The sequence below is a fragment of the Delphinapterus leucas genome, chromosome 12, assembly GCF_059928025.1.
Source record: "Delphinapterus leucas isolate spDelLeu-1000000601 "Yukka" chromosome 12, BTC_Dleu_Yukka2, whole genome shotgun sequence".
Taxonomy (NCBI): Eukaryota; Metazoa; Chordata; class Mammalia; order Artiodactyla; family Monodontidae; genus Delphinapterus; species Delphinapterus leucas.
This window is the reverse complement of record NC_143140.1, coordinates 2,904,562-2,916,747: the sequence shown is the minus strand read 5'-3', so window position 1 is coordinate 2,916,747 and position 12,186 is coordinate 2,904,562.

Sequence of the window (12,186 nt, the reverse complement as noted above, 5' to 3'; positions counted from 1 at the left end):
TCAAACGTGTGTCCCGTGCACTGGCAGGTGGATCCTTAACCACTGCGCCAACAGGGAAGCCCTACGAATACACTTTTAACTTTGCTTTTCACGTATGTAAAATGGTGAGCCTTGACTGATCTAGAACATGAGATAACCTAGCACTGTTCTTAACACATATATGTAGTTAAATTTTTTTGGCTCTCATCCCTCTTAAGCAGCCTCTATCCTCTTAATAAGGAATGTGTCTTTCAGCTAGCAGAGCACCCCAGAGCTGACCACATTCTGGCAAGAGATATAGGATTCTTTTTCTTACTGGGGGTTCTTTATACCTGATATTTGAACTGCACTTAAACATGAACAACTCTTGTTTATACTGTATTAATGGATTTGATGGATGAAGTTTAGAAAGTAATATGCAGGAATTGAGCTGCCTTACTCTCAAGAAATATAATTCGATAGCGGTGGCTAGAACGACAAACAGTGTTTGGACAGGGAGTCCATATTGGATGTGAACTTGCTGTACTCCCTCCCATTCGTCTATTAAGAATAAATAGAATCCTTTCAAAATGTGTTTTAAAGGGCAGTTATTTCTTTCTGCCTCATTTAAGTTACCTGCAAGAAAAAGACAATCTCCTGAATCCTTGTTTAATAGGCTTTTAATATAAATCAGCTAATTTTTTGCAACATTTCCCAAACTTTTCATTATCCAATTGGCTGAGGCTTCTCAACGATTATCATTTCACAACAACATCTCCATCTTCAGCTTCTTTCAATGAATTGGCCTAATAGATGTGCCATTAAAACAGAGCTTCACTCTCAACGTATTTTTAATTTTGTATTCAAACAGTATGAAGGATTCAGCTGTAACAGTGAGTGGATTTCTGATACATGCTACATGATGGATGCAACTAAGTGAAAGAAGTCAGGCATGAAAGGCTACATATTGTATGGTTCCATTTATATGAAATGTCCAGCAGTGGCAAATCCATACACACAGAAAAGATTATACATTAGTGGTTGCCAGGGGTTTGGAAGAGAGGGAAATTGGGAATGACTCCTTAAAATGGGTGTAGGTTTCCTCTTGGTTGATGAAAATGTTTTGCAGCTAGGCAGTGGTGATAGTTGCACAACATTGTGACAGTAGTAAATTCCACTGAATGGTACAGTGAATTGTAAAATGATCCAAATGGTGAATTTTGTGTTATGTTCATTTTACTACAATAAAAAGGGAAAAGAATTGGAGAAAGACTTAGAGTTTGGGAAACTAAGGTGAACTGGTCAAGAAAATGACAGCTCTATTATTCAGTTTTCTCTCAGCTCTCCCAGTGCATTATTAATCCTCAGCAAAAAGTAGCCTGAACTTGTAGATGATAGCCATTCAACACAGTCCAGGGAAAAGTAAATAAAATAAAACCCAACTCTTCTTCTTTAACACATGTATGAAAGGTTAACTTGCTGCTCAGCCACGTGGACGTACATGAAGACGTTTCACTTTAGGTGTCCTCTACTTCAGTACTGTACTCACTTTAGCTCATTCACACATGTAGGCAACAGCATTCCTTAATTCGATGGAATCTGCAGCACTGGCTGTGATCTGTGTCATGAAAAGAAAAGGAAAGGTGGCGCAGAAGCCAAGGGAAGAGATTTTCAAGACAGAGACGTTGTTTAAGGTCTAACTCGGCTTGGCGGTCACAAAGATAAGGATTGAGAAGTAGTCCCCTGGACTTGTCAACAGAGAAATCATTGGGGGCTTCAAGGAGGTCAGTTTCACGGGAGTAGTGGGGCAGAAACCAGATCGCAGTGTAGATGGGAGGGGAGAAATGGGGGGCAAGTCAAGAAATTGATGGCAAAGGGAAAGAAGGGAGGGGTGGATAGGAGGACAGGAAAATGGAATGGAGGAGAGCATTTCCTTGTGGCTCTTTAATATGGCTGGGAGGGGCCAACAGAGAAGGAGAGCGTGAAGATGTAGGAAGAGGGGGTGGCATCCCGAGACCAAGGAGGACTGGCCCCTGTCTTCAGCTCCCACCAGCTGGATGTTCCCTTCCTCTAGCTTTCCACGTAGGCTGTGGAAGTTGCCCCTTGCCTCCTTGGATCAGCTGCCCTTGATTCGTTCGTCCTTTTCTTATTTCTCAGCACATCTGGGTCATACGTTATGTGAAGACAAACAAATCACCACTGATGCTTAATTTTCTTGAAAAATCCCCCAGGCAGGTACCATTTTGGAGAACTACATATTGTGCCTCAGAAAGCCAAAGTAGCCCATTTTTCCTCTGTCATTGAGAGAGACTGCTGTTTCTTGGAGAACCTGATGAAGAGGGTGACTCGCACTTAGGAATAACGTTGCTTGAAAGGTGCAAAAGGTGAGGTAGTTTGGCTATGAGGGGCCTCTGAGGCCTGAGACTTCCTGAGAGATGGCAGACTCACAGCTCCCATTTCCCTCTGACCCTGGGCTATGAGCTCATCAAATGAGATGGTAAATAAAATCACTGACATGGTTTAAAGGATAATTTTGTTCTCTCTTTTTCACTCAGAGCAAATTGAATGGAACTTGCATACAACATACGGATGAAACATCTATACGAAGGGGCTTGACCATATCCTCATGGTTCCCCTTCCCTTTTCTACATCTGGCCCCTTTAGCTCTGCAGACTTAACGCCACACCATCAGTCCACCCAGTCGGTCCGCTGAATGTCTCTTCCTCCTTCGCATCTGGTCCTTGTCGTCACCTTGTTCTCCACTACCGCCCCCTGCAGTAGCTGTTAGGTCCAGAGCGGTTGGTTCACTGTGAGCAAGTAACCGTCAACTCCATGGACGGGTGGAAGTGACTTGGCAGCCGGGATGCACCCACCCTGAGTTCATTATACCAATGAGGGTCAAGGAGAATGGGGATGCAGCTGGTCTGCAGAGCCCCAGCAGTTCTGAGACACATGCCCCTGGATCCAAACGTTGCTCCATACCCAGCCTTGCCTTTCTTTTTGCTCTCTCTTGACTCCATCCAGGTTTCTGCTCTCCTTGTCCCTTTGGGGAGGGAGGCCAGTACCAGCCCAGGTGTAGTCCCCCAAAGCTTCCTACTTCCAAGCATTATGTAGGCTTCTATATCCACTTGCTTGGGTTGCCCTGGCATTCGTGCCAACAAGTTGAGTGGTTTATGCCCTAGGCTCTCTTTTCTGGCAAGAATGTGCCTAAAAATCTCCACCTCTGGTTTGGTGGCCCCTAAACATTCCCAGTCAGTTTTGGTGAGGGGACACTTGGTGACAGTGTTGTCTTTCGAAATGAGTAGTTCCGTTACCGACAATACTTTGCTCCCCATACATTATTTATAAGGTTTCCCTGTTTGTATGTGCAAACTCTTTGTGTGTATATTTTGAGAAATACATTGTACAGGCCTCTTTTTTATTTCTTCCACACACCCTAGAGATGTCATAGAGGCAGTAAATGTGTCCAACTTTCTGAGAAATTGGAACAATCAAGACTTACCTGTATGGAATGCTGTTAAAGATGTCAATTCCCGCGACAGTACCTTTCATCTGACACACTTAGGGACTGTTAACAGGCTAAAAGTAGTAAAAGACGTGGATAGAGAGAATTTTCATTATCTTGTGCTCTGAAATCTTGGATTTTCACTGGTTTGAATGGGCCTGAAAATGTATTTTTGTTAGTAGGGACATAGAAGCCTCTAGCGGTATTCTTAATAAAGCAAGGTGAGTTGTAAGCAATCATCTGATGGAGGGTAAATGTACCACACTCCAGTTTAAGAGAAATACAATATAAAAGTTTTACCATGGAAGAAAATCTTTATACGATCTTTTGTAAAAAAAAAAGCTTCAAGAAACGTAAAGACATGACACCATATTCAGTTTAAAGTCAGTGACTTGTAAGCAAGGCAAAGCAAAGACAGTCTGATTAAGGCCGTTGCATTGTTCTGGCATTTTTGAGGTCTCACCCATTTCTGTGGCCTTTTTAGAACCTAAGCTTCTAGGGCACAGAGAACTTCATCTCGACGTAGGGCTGAGCAAATGCACGGAGCATTTCTCCATAAGTAGGCATTAAATTCTAAGTCCAGAAGGGGCCTTGAGATGCCCTCTCTTTACTCCTTGGTAGAACTGTTTTAACCATCCCCCGAAAACAGATTTTTTTCTTTAAATCTCAAAATTCAGAGATTCCACAATCAGAACTTACTTCTCATATTGCCTTGTGGTCTGCTGTGGGCATCTGTCGAATGGTGTGAACTCTGCGTGGGGAGCCTGGCCTACCCTCCAGGCCCACGGTTTGGGCTGCGGTGGTGCCATGCTGTGCTCAGGGGCCTTCTTTTTTGGAAGTCTGGGCTCCAGTGAGCCTTGGTCATGTTCTTTTATGGAACCTTGGGTGCTAGACCACTCTGACCCTCAGTCTCATTTGCAGGTTCTGGGGAGGATGAAATGAGCTCATGTGATATCCAGGTGACTGAGGCAGAGTCGGCTCGGGATGAACCTTTGCTTCGTTTTCATTAGCCGTGGAGAAGACGATGACAGCTTGGTGCCTCTCCAACTTTAATATGGGTATGCCTCTCTTGTGGATCTTGTTAAATGCAGGCTGGTATTCAGTAGTTCTGGGTGGGGCCTGGATTCTGTGCTTCTAACAAGCTCCTAGGTGACGGTGACGCTGAGGGCAAGGGTTTGGCACCTGTGTTTCTCCCTTTCCGGAAGAGCAGGATGTCTGCCCCGCCCCCACCCCGAGAGGAGAAAACATCCGCACCGTGACTACTAGGAACCAGCATCCCTCACAGGCAAGGGACCTGTACCACTGCTCCCAACCATTCTGTCTGAGGCGCAGCAAGCCAAAACACTGAAATGCTGAGGTTTGCAGCAAAGAGGAGGTTTATTCACAGGGCAGCCAAGCGAGGACGTGACGTGACAATAGGTCTCAAATCCGCCTCCCCAAAGGCAAGGGGCTTTGGGTATCTGTGGCATAAAGAATAAAGAAGCAGGGCAGTATGAGGCATGGGGAGCATGAGGAAAGGTGACTGGAAAAAGGTGTGCTCATCATTGTTCTGAGCTGGCGTAACTAGGCTACAGGGCTCAGCACATTCTCAGGCTGGAGATTTCGGCCCTCTGATGGCAGGAGGTCAAAAGGCACTTGCCCAGGTGGAAGATCGGTGGTCCTCTCCACTCTAAACCAGCTCAGCCTAACCAGGCACAGCTGATTCCAAGTTCCTGGACGATCACGGGACAGACATCTTATTGCTTATGCTACATGCTACTTGGAGGACGTGCAGGTGTTCAACCTACCTTGATGAGTGAAGACGGGATTTGGCTAATCATGACACATTGTTTCACCTCCAGGCGAGCAGAAGAGAGCTGTAGGCTGAGTCTGGCTCCTGGCACCTGGTATTGGAGGCAGGTGGTTTAAAAACGGGCTCTGCCACCCTCTGTGCGATATTAGGTAGATAGACTATTGAACCTTCCTGTGCCTGTTTCTCCACAAGCAGCATGGGGACGCCCAGAGTCCCTCTCTTGGGGGCTGTTATGAGGGTTCAGTGAGATATAGATGCATGCACAGGCACACGGGAGACACCCACTGTGTGTTCCCTTCGTGCTTATTTTTATTAGGACACCAGTATTGTTAGAAGATTTCTGGTTTGGACAACAAATTACATAGGTGGTCATTGCTATAGTTTATGCAACAGCAATTCACATTGCCATTTGCAAAAATGTAGTTGGTTGTCCAATGGGGATTATAAACATCCGTTTAACATGAGCTACTGAACAGATAGTTTACACAGTAGCTACTTTATTTAAAATCAATTCTCTTTGTTTTCTTAAGCAATTGTTAACCCCCAATTTTGTGAGTACTGCCAAGTAAGTCACTTGAAAATCATCTAGAGCCATCTATTTCGCTTAGCAAGCCTAAAGCTATAGTTCAACCATTTTATTTACTGTTCTGTGACAAAAATTACTCTCAACAGCTATCCCCTGGATAAGTAATCAGCTAAAGCTAGTTTGACTGACTAAATCGATTTACTGAGTTAATAAGCCAGTTGTTTTAGCAAAGGTCTAATGCATATTTCTCGTCCATTCTGCATTAAACTATTTCCCATGCCTCAAATGTCTTTTTTCCCATTCGTACATACCCAAATTCCTACTTCTGTGCTGTAGGCCTTGGCTGAACTACACCTGCCTTCATTGAAACTTTTCTGCCCTGCACAATTGGAGATAATTTTAGTCTCCTCATGACTCCCACGGGGTTACCTCTGTTGTGACAATTGACTATTTGGTGGCATATTTTATTTTATTTTATTTGAAAAAGCCTTCCGTTCCTCCGTGCACATCAAACAGTAAATGCTTTCTCTTCGTACACCTGCATAACACTTTTCTGAACTCTTCTGCTCTGGGCAAGATTCATCAGTACACCAGGCAAACATAGTGAAAGAGGAGACAGTACTTGCGTTCTATTCAATTGGGTCTTGATACCTAAGTGTGACTCTTAACCAAGGATTACGCAGTAGTTAAGGACACAGATTAAAGTTGTTTAGGGTGTGTCCTAAAGTGTCAGTGGCAGAATGTAAGTCTCTACTCTGGAAATTGTAGACCTGAGACAGACTACTTCCCTAAACGTCATTTCCTACATCTGAGAAAGATAATAGTATCTACCTTGTAGTAGACCGAATAATACCATTGCCCCCAAATGTCCACATCCTACTCTCCAGAACCTGTGAATGTCACCTTAAATGGCAGAAGGCACTTTGCCAGTGGGATGAAAGTAATGGTTCTCAGATGGGAAGATTCTCCTGGACTACCTGGACGGGCCCAAATATAACCACTGGTGTTCTCGTAAGAGAGAGGCAGAGGGAATTTTTACCCCAAAGAGAATGTGATGATGAAGTTGGGGTTGGATTGATGTGGCCAGAAGTGAAGGAATGCTGGCGAAGAAACAGATTCTCGCTTAGAGCCTCTAGAAGGAGGATGGATGGCCCTGTTGACTCCTGGTTTCAGCCCAGGGAAACTGGTTTTGGACCTCTGTCTTCCAGAACCATAAGAAAATAAGTGTGTTTTGTTAGAAGCAAGCACATTTGTAGTAATTTGTTACAGCAGCCATAGCGAACTAATGCCTACCTCATAGGAAGTATTTCCCCAATTAAAATGTGTGACTGGAAACACACTTAGTGGCATGTGTGACACACACTAGTTATGCTACCGTAGGTCGTTCTTGGAAACTGAAGCCTTGGTTTGAGGGATCATCAAAACCAGTACAATGGTTGCCATGTTTCTCCTTGTTCAGCCTGGTGACCAACCCGGTAGAGAGAGCTCCATCCTTTCCCACAGGACACAACCTGTGGGTACGTAGAGGGGAGCGGTTATGTCTCACTTAAGGCACCTTTTTCTTTTCCTTTCTACTTTTGTCTTCGTTAATCTTCATCCAACTGACCTTTCTAAATTTTACAGGAAACAAAACCATTTCTCAGTGGATTCAGATTCTACCCCAAGTTAACATTCCAACCAAGTTCTTGTTCTTCTGGGTCTCATCACCAGAAATTTCTGAGCCTAAACCTTCTCTAGTTTCTAGGATCACTCATTTTCTCATTTCTCCCTTCTCCTTTTAGTTCAGAGTCTTGTCAATTTAGTCCCTTCCCTAACCACAACTTATAATAAGGTGACACAGCAAAGTGATGAAAGTCTAGATGGTCTGGTTTTAATCCCGGGTTTTGCCACCTACTAACTGTGTGGCATTAGGCAAGCTATTCAACGTCTCTGAGCCTCAGTTTCCCCCAAAAAAGTGAACACTATGAATATTCCCTACCACTAGGGTTGCCATTATGAGGAATAAGTGAGTTAATATTTGGTAAGCCCTTAGAATAGTACTTGTTATAGTCTAAGCACTACAGTTGTGCTTGTTAATAATAATAAATGAAATTCCAAGCGTATAACTTACTCAATTTTCTGTCATAACTTTGAAGTGTTGGTCTATCTGTTGGCTCACGTTGCAGGTAAATGAGTCGAGGCATGGGCTGAGGCATTGCTACCACTGGGTGGTGTGTTCCCAGAACTGGGAAGAGCAGTGTGAAATGGGTAGTGGTTCTACTTGGAGACAGGGCAGACTGGAAAATGACAGTCTGGGAAGGAGGTGTGGTGTCCATAGCTTTGGTGTTAGAGGTGCTGCCTGCTGAAGCACCAGTGCCGGCCTAAGCGGTAAATGGGGTGCTGGGGTAAAGAGGAGCAGGATGGAAGATGACAGCCTGGGAAGGAGGTGTGGTGTCCATAGGTTCGGGGTCTGAGGTGCTGACTGCTGAGGCACCGATGCCCACCAAAGCCGAAAAAGGGGTGCTGGAGAAAACAGGAGCAGAATAGAAGATGACAGCCTGGGAAGGAGGTGTGGTGTCCATAGGTTCGGGGTCAGACGTGCTGACTGCGGAAGCACCGATGCCCGCCAGGGCCGTCAATGGGGTGCTGGGGAAAACAGGAGCAGAATGGAAGATGACAGCGTGTGAAGGAGGTGTGGTGTCCATAGGTTCGGGGTCTGACGTGCTCCCTGCTGAAGCACCGATGCCCGCCAAAGCCGAAACTGGGGTGCTTGGGAAAACAGGAGCAGAATGGAAGATGACAGCATGTGAAGGAGGTGTGGTGTCCATAGGTTCGGGGTCTGACGTGATTCCTGCTGCAGCACCGATGCCCGCCAAACCCGTCAATGGGGTGCTGGGGAAAACAGGAGCAGAGTGGAAGATGACAGCGTGTGAAGGAGGTGTGGTGTCCATAGGTTCGGGGTCTGAGGTGCTGCCTGCTGAAGCACCGATGCCCGCCAAAGCCGTCAATGGGGTGCTGGGGAAAACAGGAGCAGAATGGAAGATAACAGCATGGGAAGGAGGTGTGGTGTCCATAGGTTCGGGGTCAGACGTGCTGCCTGCTGAAGCCCCGATACCCGCCAAAGCCGTCAATGGGGTGCTGGGGAAAACATGAGCAGAATGGAAGAGGACAGCCTGGGAGGGAGGTGTGGTGTCCATAGCTTCCATATTAGAGGTACTGCCTGCTGATCTGAGAGCAGAGAGTGAAAGTGGGAGAGCTTCTTCCTAGATTCTAACTCCTCTGAATTTATAGCACTGGCTCAGCCTGGCTTTATGACATATCCATTGTACGTGTCACAGAGAAAGGGCGGGCGGGGCAGGGGGTGAGGCAGGGGTCACGTGCAAGCCCAGCTGGTGGCTTAACCCAGGCCCAAAGGGAAAGGGTGGGGCCCCTTCTGGACTTTCTAGTGGCTGGGACTTCTCGCTGTGGGTGGCAGGTGTTTGGCGCCAGCTGGGCCACCATGCGGAGACTGCTGGGGACTGTGGAAGCCTCCTCCAGAGCTCACCCTGCCTGGGGACTGGCTCTGCAGGCCCCTCAGCCCTGTGTATGTATCGGCCAGGCCTTCCCCACCACGGGGCCCAGAGGCCAGAGCCTGCTGAGACCTGAGGGCAGGAGGCAGCCAGAGCTTACCAGGGTGTGGGCCACCTCGTCCGGAGACCTCCCCAGCTTCTCTGCGAGACCTGGAGACAGGATCGCCTTCTCCAGGGCTGCTCAGCTGCCAGCATCACCATGAGCCAGGTGGCCAAGGTTTCTGAGCAGGAGATGCAGAGCCCTGATCCGACTGGATACTGCACCCCACGATGTCCCTTCCCGGCAGATAGGTTCTTTCTTCACTTCTTTTTTGAAATCTGGTAAAACAACATTTAAACCTTGGCCTGTCCTTCAGGGTATATAGATGGTAGTGGCTTAGCTGGGATTCGATCCAAGCCTGTGTGATTCCAGAGCTCGTGCTCTGGACTGTGGTGCCTCCTTATCGTATATGCTTCATGTGTTACTTGTTTTTCTTTTTCTCTTGTAGTCCTTATGGTACTTAGCCCTAAGTGCCATACCTGTAACGAACAGCTACACTGCCCTGTAGGAGGTCTTCTTTTGTTCAATGCATGAATTGGTCATCCACCACACTGTGTTCTAATCTCAGAAGATACAGGTCAGGGACCACCAGTTGTCAGCATGGCACCATTCCATATTTCTAATTGAGGCTTGAAGCCCGTATTTTCCCTTTGTCTAGTTTGAAGGATCCAGATATGTCAAGATGATATTCTAGATAAATCATGGGCTATCGTGAAAGAAATTCACCAGTGAATTGTTCCGTATGGATTAGAAGCCAGCTTCTCTGGCCTTCCTGGAGTATATCCAGTAAGGCGTCTCATTCATGTCTAGAAAGCAAATATATCATTTATTGCAACTTCAGCGTGGGGCGATGTATTGGTATAAAGTACGATCAACACAATTTGGTCATTGTGAGTATGCCAGCTGGGTCCACTCTTACTACAGATATGTAACTCTAGAGATTCTTATGCCCAAGAGAGGAGACATACTCTTGGCTGTCTAGGACAAGGGAAGCATGTGTTGTTATTCAGGAGCTGGAAGCTTCAGCATGACAGGTAGGAATTGAACAATCCTGGTCTACACATCACTTGACCTTGCTTAAAACTTGTTTCTTTGGCTTGCTTCATTGGAGTGTTTTCTCCCTCCTGGGGCTGACATTGTCTGTTATGTATCACGCATGTGACATGTAGAAGTTTCAGAACCCAAAATCATATAGATCAGTAAAAATGTTTATATATATATATATATATGTATGTATGTATATATTTTAAAACCTATTGAAACTCACACTGGACATAATTCATATATTCCAAAATCAGTTTGACCCTCTGCTCATGAGATTCTTTTTATGGTATGTCCCAGCAAATCTGGGCTTCCATCCCCAATAAATGTTGGGGTTGGAGGACACAAAAGCTTTTGCTCAGACCTAAATTCTGTCTGAACAAAAGGGAAATATTATAAGCCCTTTGTAACCTCTCCAAGAGCAGAAATGATTTACAGCTGTGGCATTGAACCATAATTCCTCGATCTCCTTTGAGAAGAGTTCAGTTAGAAACAATGTCTTGATTTTTGTTTCTTTTGTTTCTTCCCTGTTTTCTTGTCTTGCTTACCAACAATCCATTGTAATTCATGAGTTAGTATGGCAGCAGGCTGAGTGTTCCCTGGAGCTCATTAAATGAACTGTTTTTCCTAAAATGACGTTTTGTCTCCTTGTTTTCAGCCCCTCTTCTTTCCTCTGCCCTTTACTATAACCGGAGCTCAGCAAAAGCTGAGTGGCTTTGTGCAGACCTTACTTAGGTTCAGCCTTTTTTTCTTCATTATTTTATTCACGGCTCCTCCATTTCATTGTTTGCCTTCTCGAAATGTGTTGAAATCTTTCTGTGGTTGATGACTTCCAAAATATCTTGGCTTTTATTGGTTGATTAATTTTGGTATTTCTACAGTTTTATTGAGATATGGTTTCAGGAGGAACAGAAAGTAAATATATTTCCTAGTCTGCCATCTTGAGCTGAAAATCCCTGTGGATTTTAGCATCCAGTGTTCCCATGGGAAAACACCCAACCATGGCATTAATGGATGTAACACTCAAGATTTCAGCTTTTCTTGAGCAATCACTAAGGATTTAATATGTGGTCATTTCTAATGGGGAAATAATAACTATCTCATGACGTTGATTTGGGGATTAAATTAGATAATGAACATGAAAATGCTTTGTAAGATTTAAAATTCTGTAAAAATGTTTTTGTTATTATTTGATTTGTTGCTATTTCAACTTCACTTGACAGTTGTTTATGACCTTGCCTATGTGAGAAAATGCCCTCTGGGTTACTTTTTTGAAAGCCAGAATGTATTTTTCAATAGCTCAACGGAACTGGCATCATTTGTGAAGGTTTAGGGTGAACGGGTAAATGTTTCTTGACCCCTATCACTTTACAGTGTTTTCAGGAACGAACTGACTCATGTATTCCTCTTCCAAATTTGGTTGAGGACCTCCTACCAGCCACATGCTTTACATCAGGTGTTGGAAAGCATCTTCTGGATTTTAAATATCTTAGGCTTTGTGGGCCATATACAGTTTCTGTAGCTTCTCCTCCTCTTTCTTCTTCAACAAGCTTTCTGAACGTGAGAACCGTTATTAGCTCACAGTCCCACAGATCCAGGCTGAGAGCCTGATTTGATTTGTGGCCATTATTTGTCGATTCCTGCCCTGCGTCCTCATTGAGGAGGGGGACCAGGTTTGAGTAATCACTTCTTTGAATCAACTGTTGGTCTTCTGGGGCTTGTCCTTGCTCTCCTACAATCTCTAATCAACGTGGCATCCAGAGAGATCTTGTTAAA